The sequence below is a fragment of the Calliphora vicina genome, chromosome 4 (assembly GCF_958450345.1).
Source record: "Calliphora vicina chromosome 4, idCalVici1.1, whole genome shotgun sequence".
Classification (NCBI taxonomy): Eukaryota; Metazoa; Arthropoda; class Insecta; order Diptera; family Calliphoridae; genus Calliphora; species Calliphora vicina.
The window spans coordinates 109832180-109848236 of record NC_088783.1 but is presented as its reverse complement, the minus strand read 5'-3'; the positions used below and the strand labels follow the sequence as shown (position 1 = coordinate 109848236).

Below are 16057 nucleotides of genomic sequence, written 5' to 3'. Positions count from 1 at the left end.
AATTTAGCAATAAAATTCCACAATCCAGCAAATATGGCGAATATATTTATCAGGTAGAATTAGATATTTAGGAATAGGGATTTCAGTTAAGTAATTTCAGTTAAGTTAAAGTAAGTAAGGTTCTAGTTTAGATCGAGTTTAATTCAGTATATGTCTATGCCTCTATTAAGTTTTGTCATATTTGATTGGATTATCTAATTGTAAACTTTGAATGGATTATTAATTAAATGTTATTAATGTCTCTAAATGAGGGCTCATTTTGAAGTGATTTATCCTTTAGACGTGGCTACAATATTTGCAATATTAAGAAACAGTTTAGTCTTGTTTTCCAGTCACGTCAAGTAATTTTACACTTTAACACCCAGTGCTATATAAATTCAACACTAAACTCTAAAACGATTATTTTTTGCCAAAAACAAAATTGAAAATACAACACAAAGTTTCTTAAGTTTTTGTTATTTTTTAGACTAAGGAAAACTAAGAAACCTCCAACAAATCGACTTAAATAAATAGAAAAGTTAGAAATAACAAAGAAATTACTACGACTCCCTTTGGCCAGTATTACAAGTACTTAGAGTGAAAAGGGGAAGTAAAATTGGGTTAAATTTGTGTATGAGAGTTTCTTTGTTTATTTGTGGCTAGAAGTCATTGTTGCCCTATTTTCGAAAAAAAAAAATAAAATAAATTTAAGAGGAAAAAGTAAGAATTTTGTATTTGGCTGTGCCGAATCTTGTATAACCATCATCAATATGTAACAATAAAATATTTTTCTGATGATGGGGTTACTCACAAAAGCTGGTAGAATGATTAGAGTTCATATAAAACTTGTTTATGTCTAATTTTATCAGTAATAATTATTATAAGAAAATTATTAATGTTCAGAAAGCTGGCTCCTTTGGTTTGGGTCCTATCGTGCTTTTAATAGGTAGACAGACGGGTGGACAGGGATAGATCATCTAAAGATTTTGTAAAAACCCAGAATATATAGTTTTTGTTGGTTATCAGATGAATGTTTCGAGGTATTATAACGATAATGACAAAATCAATATTCTCCCCATCTTTTTGGTGGTATTTTAATGCAGCTTTTCCCATTGAACGCAAATCCCATTGAATAAGCGGAGTTAAACAATATTTAGTAAGAAATGATTATTTCAGTTAAAGTGGAGTAAGTAAAGTTCTAGCTATGGCCAGACATAATTGAATTTATGTCTCTGACTAGACTAAATCTTGCATATTTGCATTTGTTTCTAAAATTGTATTCTTTAAATTGGCACTATGTTAATAAATTGATATCGCTGTTAACATTTGAAACAAATTAGTGTTTATCCATAAAATGTTGCTGTAAATACTGAGAATTTTAGAAAAATTTAGTCTTGATTTCCTGGAATATAAAACAATTTAGCACTTTAACATCTAAATAAACTTAATTCTTAACTCCAAAAATGATTCTATTTCAGCAAAACCAGCTTATAAATAAAAGAAAACACAAAGTTTCTTAAGTTGGTGTTATTTTTAAGACCATGAAAATCAGCGAAGCCTCCAACAAATCGTCTTAAATAAATAGAAAAGTTAGAAATAACAAGGAAATAATTACAACTTCTTTTGGTCAGTATTACAAGTACTTACAAGAAAAGCAAGAAGTAAAATTGGGTTTTATTGTGTTTTAAAAAGTTTTTGTCACAATGTTTTCTTATTGAATTTCTGTATGAAAGTTTTTTTTTATTATTTTTGGCAACAAAGTCATACATTTGAAAACTTGTTGACCTGTTTAAAGGAAGTGTTTTTTTTGTAATATTTTCCAAAAAATATCAAAAAAATTCAACAGGAAAAATGGCATGAAGAAGAAATATAAAAAAATTCTCTCCAAGCATCTTTACATGTAAAAGGTATATTTTGACATAAAAAACGAATGAAGAATAAAATTTACAGGAAATAACATAAAAAACTTAGTTTAAATATAACTTTTTGTTTAAATAAATTTTGTTAAAAGTTGCCAAAGTGTGGCCAAAGGAAGGAAAAAGTGGAGACATAAAAGCCAATACTTGTATATAGACGGCTAGTAACAGCCAATTTACTAGCACTTCATAACAAATAATGAAAAGAAAATAAAGTTAAAGTATAAAAAGAGAATACTTAAACGAATTTTAAACACCTTACAATATAAAAATGTTTACAAATGGTAGTCAATATTGTGGAAAAAAATTAAAAAATTTAAACAATTTCAATTGATATATTTATTCATGTGCTCAGAAACAAAATTTCCTAAAGTCGTCTAATAAAGTTTGAGTATTGAAATCGATAATTTGGACAGGCGAAAACTAAACTGTGATCTTAATGACGAAAACTGTATTTCCAATAAATTTTTTGATTAAAGTTCAATCAATAACACAAATTATGTATAGAATTTTGGAATTATATTAACTAAAGTTTGTCATTATGAAGTTTAAGTTTAACTTCAATTGTTGGTATTTACGAGGACTAAGTTTAGTTTCCATCGTAGCTCATAATCAATTTTATGTTGAACTTCAATTGTGTGTCATTATGTAGACACTGGTCATTATGGAAACTAAGTTGAGCTGCAACCGGAGATTGTTATGAAGTATAAGTTGATCGTCATTATGAAGTATATGTTAAGTCCAATTATCAAATTCAGTAATAAAAATTTAATAGAAAATAAAAAAAAAATTATTTTTGAGATGATGACTTGATCAAATTACGAAATTATTGAAACTAACTGAATATCTCAAAATTATTAGCATTGCAACTGTTCAGAAAATAGTTTTTTTTTATAATTTGACAGACAAGAAGACTGACAAAATTTTTAATTAAAGTTTCTCCTAATAGAAAAATTTAGTAATGTTTCTAATTTAAGTTAATAGTTTTTTCAAAAATAACTTTTATTAATTAATAGTAAAGTTTTTAAATTTTTTTTATAATTTTCAAAATGAAAACAATTTTTTTAATTTCTATAAAATTTACCAAAAAAAAATAAAGAACTAAAGATTTATTAAACATTTTGTTAAATTATTTATCTAATTTACTGACATTTTTTAAATTATTTTTAAAATAACTGCAAAATTTGTAATTAAAATAATATGTTTATACTGAGCGTATGATTAATATTAATTACGGGATTATGCTGAACAATATGTAATAACATAGTTAATAGTTATAAGATTTATTTAACGAAAGAAGTATACAAAAGCCTAGATTTCAAGGTATAATAAGACACAAATATTTTGTAATTTAAAAGTTTCTTACCATCCAAAATTTCTATGCAAAAACCGTCTTAACTTTAAATGTTGACCTGTATTCGAGTCGCGTTGGCAATGGGTTAACTATGTCCAGTGGTACAATATAATGAGCCATACACTGTAGATTTCAAATATGATTAAATGGAAGATATCTGTATAATTTATATTCAATCTTGTATTGTATGCATTGTTCATTCTTTGCTTTCCATTTATTTTACTGTAGTTCACGCAGTAAAAGAACAAATAACAGAAAACAAAAACTGGAACACACTTATAAATGTGGGTGAATAACTTATGTATGGTCTCAAGTAAGTATATTTTTTTTTGTGTATGTGTTTTTTGAGGTCTTTGACTTTGGAGAAAAAAGTTTTCCATTTTTTCAACACTTTGTTACTAAAGAAACAATAACAACCAAAACTTAAAAAATCTTTACAATATTAAGGAAATGGCAAGAATATTTTCTCAATAATTCATTTGTTTTCCGTATAAATTTTGTTTGTTTTCTTATCAAATTTACAAGGAAATATAGTAGAATATTGAGAAGTATGAAAAAACTGAAAAACATTACATTTGTAATGATTTAAAGGAAGGTTTGGAGAACGGATAACATGATAAATATTTTATTTAAATTTTCTATTTAAATAATCATAAATTACCAAAAACAAACTTTTTTTAGAACAATTAAAGAAAGTCAAAATTATGAGATAGAATCCAAAAATTACATCAAAAGATTTAAAAATAAATTTTTTCATTTAAATTTTTTTTTCATATTTTACCACAAGAGGCTAAAGTTTTGGCTTTTATTAAATTGTGTATAAAAATATATTTATTAGAGTATAAATTATGACGGTATATCCACAACAACCTCTTAATAAATATCAATCATACGCTTAGTATGTCAAAGTAAATAGAATGTGAATTTTAAATAATTTAGAATACTGTTTATTATTTAGGAAAATACTAAACAGTCGTAATAGTTAGATTAGATAAATAGATTGAATGGGTGTATACTATAAGAAGTACATTTCCAATCGGATACCAATACCCTTGAGAATATAAATAGGTGTGAATTATATGTGAAGAGAAGAAATTCAATTGGAAAGAAAAGAAGAAAGTAAGATGTGATAAAGAGAAATAAAGTGAATACACAGTCTTAAAAGTACATTAAATAGGTACCACTGGGATTCTCAGAGTACTGTTCCCTACAATAGCCAGCCAATTCCCCTGATATAGCCTAATAAATTACCTAGATCATATCATTCCCATAGCCAGTTTTTACTGAGATCCTGTAATCTAAGACTGTTACATAGAATATGTTCTACTGTTTCTAGTTCATCAATATCCTAGCACATTCTACAAAACTCCTATGCGCCCATATCCTATTTACCAATAAAAACTCCAATTGAGCAGTAACCTGTTGAAGACCAATGTATTTTGTTTATATAGGAAAAATAGTTGGCTTTATATAAGCATTCCAGTTTTTAAACTATTTTTAGTTTTTTTCAAAGATTTAAGCAATTTGTTAAATTAATCTCACAATTAATATTAATCATACGCCTGAGGTCATCATAATTTTCATATGAACGTATTTACTTAGAATTGAGGGACTTTCTTGGCAAAAAATAATGAAACTTTGTGCATTACAGATATTTTTTTAATATATTCAATTCCTTAAACATATTATTGTTCTTGTTGTAAAATATCCACTTTAAAAATCATATATTTTTTTAGTTTAGTTTTTTTATTAACATTTCGTTTAATAGATTTTCAAATCAGATTTTTAAAATCAAATATCAACAAACACGTAAACAAATAAGTAAAATAATTGTGTTTTATTTATTATTTTTATTAAAAGCGTTCGTTTGGAAGCTTTAAGCTTTTTTTATATTTCCATTATTTTATGTATGTATGTTTGAATATGTGAATTTGCTTGCACATTCAAATATCATAGATGTAAATAAATAGTATAAAAAAACACTGGAAATATGTTTGAAAATCGTACGTAACGTAACTTCAATATGCAAATATTGACAGAAAAAATTTCAACAAATAATGAAAATAAAAAGAAGAAAGAAAAACAGAACGAAAATCATAAGCTTGATATGTATATCATGTACATATATGTATACAAACATCATGAAAAACAATAAATAAATATTGAAACATTTGTTTTTCAAATAACTTGAGGCATAAATCGCATTTCCTTTTATTTATTAAGCATTGATTGTGTGCAATTGCTTAAGAACAATCACATATATTATTCATAAAAGGATTATAGTTATAGGAAAGTAGTATATTTTTCTTTGAAATAAACAAACAAAAATAAACTAAGAATTTAATTTCATTTAAATTTTAGTTTCAGAAAGCATTAAAATAATATAAAATATTAAGCCGTTGATATACCATGTACTCTTAGCTTTTAAATGCTGCCTGCACTGCAGAAATCCCGCAAAAGTTAACCATTTTATAGGCAATTTACCATCATAACCTCATAATAAATATTAATCATACGCACAGTATCACTAATTTATTTAAAACGAAAATTTAACTGTACGCAGAACACTTTAATTTCTTGAAATTAATTATCGTTTTGAAATTATCTTGCTTCCTTTGCAAAACCTTCTCATATAGAAACTAAATTTCTATCTCTAGACATGTATTAAAAATCTATATATGTAAAAGCTAAAGCATATTTTATTCCATTAAAACTAGTACAACTTTAAATTGTATAAATCCCATATATATTTTTTACAGAGCTATTGCTTACAAAATATCCTTTCCTTTTAATGAAAACAAAGCCATTCTTTGATTTAACAAGTAAGATGCTCAAGATTCCTTTTTTGTATCCAGTTCTTTTTTTGTTTTTTTGGTTGGAACATGATTATGTTTTGTATAAAGTTCTCATGATGAGAGAAATGAGAAAATTTTTTATTCCATCAAAAATTATGTTGACTATGATGAATAGCAAATGTGCTGAATAAACCAGCAAACACTTGTAGAAGACTAACAGACTTAATTTGACATTAAAAATAAAGTAAAATCTATTATGAAATACTGTATGATCAGAGAAATGTTTCATAAAAAGTGTTTAGAAAAAACTGTCATATTCATTTAAAATATCTCTGATATATTTTGTTTATTTTAATGTTCGCTGGTTTTTAAGCATAAATTTGTTATGGAAATGATATACAAGTGTTTCATTCTCATATAAACGTTCATACTATTGGAAATAAACTTTATAGTTTTTATACTTTGTGAAAATATTTAATATATATCTAGTTGTTCATAGAAATTATTGTATTCAAATATTTTCAATACTTTTTAGTTTATAATATATATTCTTTCAATAAACACAGTTACAATAGGTTATGGGCCCAGAACCCAAACCTTTGAGAAAATAATTTGTGAGTAATCTGGAACAATACAGAAAGAAGATGGCAATTGTATCAGGAAGAATACCTTTGCTGAATGGAAAAAATTTTTCCACGTGGTTGCCGCAAATGGAGGCAATTTTGCACAAGAATCGCTTATTGCGAATGGTAAAAGGTGAAGAACCCAAACTGGATGTTGTAATCATCAATGGTAATGCTACAGCAGATGAAAGAAGATTGTACGATGATTATTTAAGGAAGCAACGAAACTACGATGATGTTGATCAAGATGCTCGAGCGGAGATAATAATTGCTCTAGAACCGGAAATTGTACGAATGGTCAAGAATTTGAAATCATCTAATGAAATATGGCTATATCTGAAGAACACGTACGACCGTAAGTCTACAAGAAAGAAGGCGGAATTATATCGAAAATTGCTGAATTTGAAAATGCCGGAAAATCAGAATATATCGCAATATTTGGTGGAATTTGACGTTGCAGTATCTGAACTTCGTGAAATGGTAGCTGATATAGATGAAGACTTTTGAAGACAGTAAAAGCAGCATTTGACACTGCCAACGAGTTTCCAACTCTTAATATTTTGCGTTCAAGACTTTTAGAAATTGGCGACAAATCTAATGAAGATGGGTTTGAAGGAAATGCTCTCAAGGTGCACAAATTTCAAAACAATACCAAAAAGAACCATGGTAACTATAACAAAATGGAGGATAAAGGTATGAAAAATGTTCCTATTAATTGTTATAATTGTGGTAAAAAGGGCCACATGTCCAAAAATTGTAAATTGAAGAAAAATAAAGCAAATGAAGCATATGTTACGTCAGGTTTTGCTGTATCTACAATTAGAGCTAATAGTTATTTTAGTTCATCTGAAGATATTTTTACTTGGGTTGTTGACAGCGGAGCATCCTCTCACATGACAAACTTAAAGTCACAGTTTATTGATATAGATGAATCTTTTAGAGGAAGCGTCCGTTTAGCGGATGATAAGAATTTGGAAATAAAGGGAATCGGTACAGCTCAAATTAATGTTAGAGTTAATGGTCACGTTAATACATATAATCTCTTAGAAACTCTATATGTACCTGATTTGAGAAACAATCTATTTTCAATAGGAAAAGCAGCAGTTGATGGCTGTAATATAGAAATATTTCCAGAGAAGATTTTGATTTATAAGAATGCCAAAATTTTGATAACTTCTCAGAAAAAAGATGGTATATACTGTATTGAATCCATTAGAAATGATACCGCTGGACATGTAATTGAAAAACCGAATAAAGAATTAGAGACATGGCACAAACGATATGGCCATTTAAACTCAGTAGATTTAGGAAAGCTTCAATCTAATGAAATGGTTCATGGTTTACCCAAATTGAAAATTAAAGATATTCAATGTGTAAGTTGCATTCGTGGTAAACAAACCAGACACGTTTTTTCAAAGAAGAACGAAATAACATCTACTGAAACATTGCAACTGATACACACGGACTTATGTGGTCCAATGCGTGTAGAGTCCATAAGTAAGAAACTTTACTTCGCCACGTTTATTGACGATTTTACCAGAAAGGTACACGTTCGTTTTTTGAGAAAAAAGAGTGAATACTTAGAAATTTTTAAAGATTTTAAGAAACAAGTTGAGTTGGAAACAGGCAGGAAGATCAAATCTGTTAGGTCTGACAATGCAGCAGAATTAACAAGTCGTGAATTTGAAAACTTTCTTAAAGATTGTGGTATTAAACATCAACTTAGTGTAGAATACACCCCACAACAAAACGGTATAGCAGAACGTATGAACAGAACATTAGTAGAAATGGCAAGAACAATGATGATAGAAGCCAAATTGCCAGAGTTCCTATGGGCTGAATTAGTAATGGCGTCATCTTATATTAGAAATAGGTGTCCAACGAAGCTTAACAAAGATAAAACTCCTGAAGAATTGTGGTCAGGAAGAAAGCCTTGTGTTAAGCATTTGCGTCAAATAGGAAGCAAAGCATTCGTTTTGGACAAAAAACCAGGAAAATCTAAATGGCAGCCAAGAAGCTCAGAATATGTATTAGTGGGTTATTCGACAGATGCAAAAGCTAATCGATTATGGAAACGAGGTACCCGAGATATTATTAAGAGCCGTGATGTTAGATTTATAGAAGAAGATTTTGATGTTAATATAAGTGAAATAGAAGACAAAAAATTAGGATTTTACGAATTCAATTGGAATAGTCTAGAACGAGACCAAATTGTTAACACCGAAGAAAATCATAATCAATCAACTGTAGAATTAAACCAAATTGAATTAAGTCCTATAGATTTAAATCAGGAAACTCAATCAGAACAAGTAGTCGAATCAAACCAAAATGAATCCGCAGATATAAATACTGAAAATCAATTGGAACAAGTCGATTCGACGGATGATGAAGATACATCTTCTAGTAGTAGTGACAGTGTAACTCCCGAACCTTCAATTAAGGAACGACTAAGATCGTGGTCAATTTTTAAAAGTAGAGAAGAAGCTAATATAACTATTTGTGATAAAAATAGCGATCCAAAATCTTATAAAGAAATGCTTAAGTCAAAAAATGTTGATGAATGAAAACGTGCAACTGAAGATGAATATAGGTCCCTAATAAAGAATCAAACTTGGGAATTGGTAGATTTGCCTGAAGGTAGAACACCAATAGGCTGTAAATGGGTGTTTAAAACAAAATACACACCTGATGGTAAGGTTGATAAACTAAAAGACCGTTTAGTAGCGAAGGGATATTCTCAAGAATATGGTATTGACTACAATAGTACATTTGCACCCGTTGTAAGACAAAACTCATTACGTTTAGTATATGCACTTGCTGTTGAAAAGGATCTTAAATTGCGACAGTTAGAAGTGTCTACAGCTTTTCTCAATGGGAATTTAGATGAAGAAATTTTTATGGCACAACCTGAAGGCTTTATAAACGATATGAACAAGAACAAAGTATGTTTATTGAAAAAATCTATTTACGGTTTGAAACAAGCCAGTCGACAGTGGTACAAGAGGATAGATGCAGTATTAAGACAATTTAATCTAAATAAATCAAAGTATGATCAATGCATTTATTCGATGCACAAAGGCTCTGATACAATAATAGTAGCACTGTATGTAGATGATGTTATTATTGCAAGTAATAATGAAAATACTACTGAAGATTTAATAAAACTTTTATCGACTAATTTTGAAATTCGAGACATGAAAAATCCAAAACATTGCATAGGCTTAGAAATAGTTCAGAAGCCAGGATCTCTAACTATTTGTCAACCAGGTTACATTGAAAATTTAATAGAAAAACATGGTCTTAAAAATGCAAAAACATGTAAGATTCCAATGCAACCAAAACTAAATTTTGAAAAAGAACCAACAATTCCTGGAGAAGGGGAAAAGATAGATACAAAGAAGTTTCAAGAAATTATTGGTTCTTTGTTACATTTAGCCATATTCAGTCGACCAGATATTTCCTGCAGTGTGAACAAGCTTTCACAGTTTTCTCAAGATCCGAGGAAACAACATTGGAACGCAGCTTTGGCTATAATTAGATACTTAAAAGAAACAAAAGATTATGTACTTATGTATAAGAAAACCTCATTGCCTTTAGATGGTTTTGTAGATGCGAATTGGGCACAGGATACTAATGATCGAAAATCTCAATCAGGATTTTGTTTTATATTCGCAGGTGCAGCTATATCCTGGGAATCAACTAAGCAAAAAGTTGTTGCAACATCCAGTGCTGAAGCTGAATACATGGCATTAACAGAGTGTGCAAAAGAAGCTATGTATCTACGATACTTATTAGAAGAACTTGGATATGCAACCGGTACTCCTACTTCCATTAAGTGCGATTCACAAAGTGCCCAACATATGGCAAATTTCGGAAGTCACCACTCTAGGACGAAACACATTCATTACCGTTATCATTTCATACGAGATGCTGTGGAGAATGGTACCGTTAAAATTGAATACTTACCAACTGATAAAATGATTGCCGATATGCTGACGAAACCAGTCCCTAAAATTAAACATCAGCTCTGTATGAAAGGAATGGGCTTAATACATAAAAACGATTGCAGTTGAGGAGGCGTATTGGAAATAAACTTTATAGTTTTTATACTTTGTGAAAATATTTAATATATATCTAGTTGTTCATAGAAATTATTGTATTCAAATATTTTCAATACTTTTTAGTTTATAATATATATTCTTTCAATAAACACAATTACAATACATACATATTTCCATTCATATATATTAATTTATGGACTTTATTCATGGATTTAAAACGCCACTTTGCATATTTTTTTCGTTTTATCTTGGGAAGATATTTCCACATATTTAAGTGGAGAGTGTGCTACAGAATAAAAGGAACAAAGTTTTGAAATCATTTCAAGTCTACCAACATTTTATAAAAATTTTAAAGTTTATAGTTCAATAGTGATATCTACAAATATTATTGACAATTTAGAGGTAATGAAATCAGTTTAATTTGTATAATGTAACTGATAGTTCTAACCTTAAATTGGTTTTAAAGATATAAAAAACATATGATAATTGTTAAAGCTATAGGCAGTTTTCTAATATAACCTCTTAATTAATATTACTCATAAGCACAGAGTGACATGTTTTTAGAGCCTTTCTATATTAAGGTAACAATATGGATTTTTGAATAAAAATTACTAAGAACTTTTAAAACAATAACCCGTTTCCATACTCTCAAAAGGTTTTTAAAATCGCTTTAGAATTTCAAAAGTTTTTAATTTTTTCTAATAATATTTTACTTTTTATATTTTTAGCGAATTTCTGTGAAAATTTTAAGGACAAAAATAACTTTTAAGATATTAATTTAAAGCATTAAATAAACATTAAGTAGCGAAAGTAGTATTTTTTCTCAAAAAAAGTTATACATTTTAACAAATAACATGATTTAAAAACTCAGCTCATTTTTGTTTTTTTCTGTATTTTTTTTTTCATTTGAACATGAAACACAACTAACAATAATGAGAACAGATGATGTTCTTGGTAATTAATCATATCATAGTAATAACATTTAAGATAATTAATTGTAAAAATAATAATAAAATAATAATGAAAATAATGTACACAAAAACCATTAATTGAATAATTGTACATGATGATATTGATACTTGAACACAGACATATAAATAAATACACGTTTATGAATAATTTATATATGAACTTACATTCTGAAATTGATGGTTTTTGCACACAATTCATTTTCATAATTATTTTATTTTATTATTTCAATTATTAAATGTCATTTAATAATTGAAAAAAGAAATGTCCCGAAAATCTATTAAAAGCAAATATGTCTTAATTCATAGCCACTGGCTCTGTTATGTTTTAACAGATTTTCGTGATTTATTGTAGATAATAAGCAGGTATACAGTAATATTAATAAACACTCAACATTTTCAATTTACTCATATGAAAGAAGGATTGATAAATATAATTTATTTTTGTTAATATTTATTACAGTAACTCTTTCCCAAATATTTGCATTTTGTTGAATTTTTATTGCATTTTATGATTTCATATCTCACTGGTTGTATGATTAATATTAATTCATAGATTTCTTCAAAAAACTGCCTCTAGCTCTGTTATGCTCTAACAGATTATCGTGATTTATTATAGATAATAGGAGGGGATACAAACCTATTTGTTATAATTTCAATTTATTTGTATTAAAGCCACAAAATGCCACAGAAAAGATTGAGAAATATAATTAATTGTTGTTGATATTACAGCATCTCTTTCACAAATATTTGATTTTTGGCGAATTTTAATTGAATTTAATGATTTCATATCGACAACAGTTCAGCTAGTTAAATTTATAAGTGTTTTCTGTACAGTTAAATCAATATACGTATAGCTTAAATATAGTAATTTAATTTCGATATAACAAACATAATTAATATGCAAATTTACATATTAGATCAGATACTTAGGAATGGAGTGGGCGTGTGAATAGATCAGTGTTGCCAATTTAGCCCTTTTCAATCTTGTTTAGCCACAAAAAAAATTCATTTAGCCTTTAGCCATTTTTGTAGCCTTTTTTATTTTCATTTAGCCATATATATTTACTTAATGAAAATTATATATTTACTCTAATGATCTGAAATTTTTGCTGTTGAAAATTAGTAAAATCAGTTAGCAGGGATATTATGACAAAAATTAACTAAAAATGTTGAACTAGTAAACAATTTAAGCACATACAAATTGTTGGACCTTCCATACATTAAAAAATGCCATAACTAAAATAAAGAAAATGGACGTTATTTGAATAAAAATTGTTAATAAATATGTTAATGTTTTACTCTCGGGTCCGGGCGCTTATAAAATCATATATAGGGTTAAAGAGAATCCTTTTAACTTTATCTTGGCGATGTATTGACGTAAATATAGTACTTTAACAAATATTTTATAACACATATCATGTAGTGTACCGTTTTCAAAGACTACAATCCAACCAATTTAGAAAAATTCAGTTCATTATCGATAATAATTTAGCTATGATAATTTTTATCTGATCAAATATAGAAAATTAACTTTTTTCCAAATTTAAATTAAATATTTATGTTTACATATTTTGGCTACCTTAGTTTTGGTATGTTTACTAACTAATGGCAAAATTTATGTTTTTGCCAATGAAAATCAATTCTGTCCGGCGACGTGTATAATTTTTAAAATATTTTTTTTCTGCATTACATGAGAGGCATATTTGCCATGTATTCACTTATCAAAATATTCTCCATCGATTTCGAAGTTATCACAAATGATTCTTTATACACAATTTGTCTTCATATAAACAATTTGCATAGGAGCATTTTGCAGACCAGGTGATAAGTAAGAGGTTTTAAAAACATCGGCATATGATATACGTGTGGCCACATATTACGTTATTTTAAAGTTAATGATCAATATACAGGAATAAATATTCTTATTTTCTTGCATTTGAATGTGTGTTATTTTCATACATTTTTGTTTGTCTATTCGGCATAGCCAAATGTAACATTCTAGTTGTTTTTTGTGTCAAATGTATGTATTTTTTAATTAAAAGTGTTAGTTCTTTTTTAGTCCCTTTTTAGCCCTCTTTTAGCCATTTTTCTAAGTATTTAGCCCTTTTTGTTCACCATGAATTGGCAACACTGGAATACAAATATGTGATGAAGTTTAAACAATTATGTGTCTAGAAACAAAAAAAAAATCAAAAATCATTTCCATTTTCATTCATTTAAAAATATTTCAACTCCTCAAATATTTGTATAAATTAAACAAAATTTAACAATGATAAATCAGTCATAATCTTTATTTTGGAATATTTTATTTTTAGCCACACACAATTAATTAACTAAACTTTTGGTATGAAAAACAACTGCTTCTGTTTAAAATTGTCAGCTTATTTTTGAAGTGTTTGAGTGAATATTGCCCTCATATGTCTGGGTTTTATGACAATTTTTCATCAACATTACACTTTACATGACATATGCGCTAATGAATGATGTTAAACTGTCGAAAAATTTAAAAAAAAAATGATAACAACAAAATTGTTTGTACTTTAACATTTGTTGCCTTTTTACTTTTGGTTTGTGACCTTAAAATGTAACAAATGGCAGGATAATAGGTTTACAAAGTGTATGAAAATGGTATGATTGATGCTTATTATCAGGGCAAGGCTTTTCATGCACTAAAAAATTAAAAATATGCGCTTATAATATGCTCTATAATGAGAGAAAATATGCACTAAAAATGATAAAAATATGCAATAAAAACTAGTTTTTCATTTGAAATACAGTGAGCCTCAAAGTATAATTTGTGAATATATTGGTGAGTATACACCAAAAATTATTTAATTTTTTTAATATAATGAAAATCCTAAAATTTATCCATCGATAAAAATTTTAAAGTTTCGGTTTATTGGAGATTGGTTTAAATAATAGATTCGGCTGTGAAAAAAAAGATTAAAGTCGGACTATAAGGATTTTCATGATCTTAAAAAAATCAAAAAAATTCGCTGGCGTTTACTCACTTTTGAAGCTGTGTGTATATTAGAGTTAATTTCAAAAACTTTATTTGCGGGTATCGTAATTTTTCTGAAGGTTTTTGCGTAAATAAAAATAATGGAGTCCTTTTTTTTTGATAATTGTCAGTCCTTGTGGTGGTTCAACGCACCTAAAGACGCGGATTTTGAGCCCATTTTTCTGTAGAGCAAAAACGGTTGAATATATTGCAAATCTGATTTCACCAATGGATTCCGCATCAACAGTTAATAATATTGATGTTTTCTAAATGCTTAAAAATAGTTCCATTAACCAACAACAAGGGTCGCAAATCTCATAAAAAAAAAGAATTTTCGATTTTTTAAACATGCACGATGAAAAGACATTTTAAGCTTATCAAAACGGTACCAATATTTCCTTTCTATGACAACCCGTTAAAAAGTTATGTGGCATTACAAATATTTTGCTAATAAAAAAATTTCTAAAATTTTTTTTACCAAATTTAATTTTCTTGTAAAATAAATAACTTTGAAGCCTCATAACTTTTTAAAGGAAATCCAGTATTTTTCTGTAATATATTCTTTAGTTTTGTTTTAATTTGAAATTTATTTTATTAGAAATTTCTCCATTTATATTATTAATTTTATTGGCAGCATCATCAATTAATTTTACTTGTTCAAACAGCGAATTGAATCCCTGTAGTTTAGTAATAGTTTCAGAAATAAAGATGTAATTTGAGAACAGAAATGCTAATTGGCTTTTAATATTATTTTTTTTTTTAAATATCTTTAATTTTTTAATTGAGTTTATGCTATTATGCAATTCTTCTATTATATTTTTAATTTCATCGAAATATTTTCCATAGTAGTCAGCCACATCAAACCAGGTTCCCCATCTAGTAATTACTGGTTGAGGTGGAAGAGAAATCCCTGAATACTTTTCTCTAAAATTTGCCCGCACGAGATGGTGCGTTTAAAAATATAAAAATATATCCAAAAGAAAATTAAATACGCAATAAAATGGAAAAATATGCTAAGTATATGTATTTAAATGAAAAATATGCAAAATATGCATTTATAACAAAATATGCAAAATTATGCAACAACAAAACGATGCCATTTTGTTGCAAATTCTTCGATTCGGAAAGATAAATTGTCAAAATTGATTTTCAGTTACTGACTACAAACATGCATTTGCATAGAAATCTTTGCCCTGCTTATTATATACATGTATGTAAGTTGCTGCATTTTGTATGATCTGCACTATAACGTGGAATATTCCAATAGGAAATTCGTTGCAGCTTTTAATATTTTAATGATTTTTATGAAAAACTTTGTCCTAACTTTTCTTTGAAATATTCTTCTGACAAAAATGTT

The 16057-nt window shown here is 27.6% G+C and overlaps 1 long non-coding RNA gene across 1 annotated transcript; it reads right to left on the bottom strand.

Annotated features, from left to right (window-relative positions):
• Positions 1-699: 699 nt before the first annotated feature.
• Positions 700-1704, bottom strand: LOC135956238 (uncharacterized). Its single transcript, XR_010576366.1, has 3 exons — positions 1627-1704; positions 1436-1551; positions 700-1381 (listed from the first exon to the last, which is right to left on the bottom strand). It is a non-coding gene; the product is annotated as an uncharacterized LOC135956238 (long non-coding RNA).
• Positions 1705-16057: the final 14353 nt, after the last annotated feature.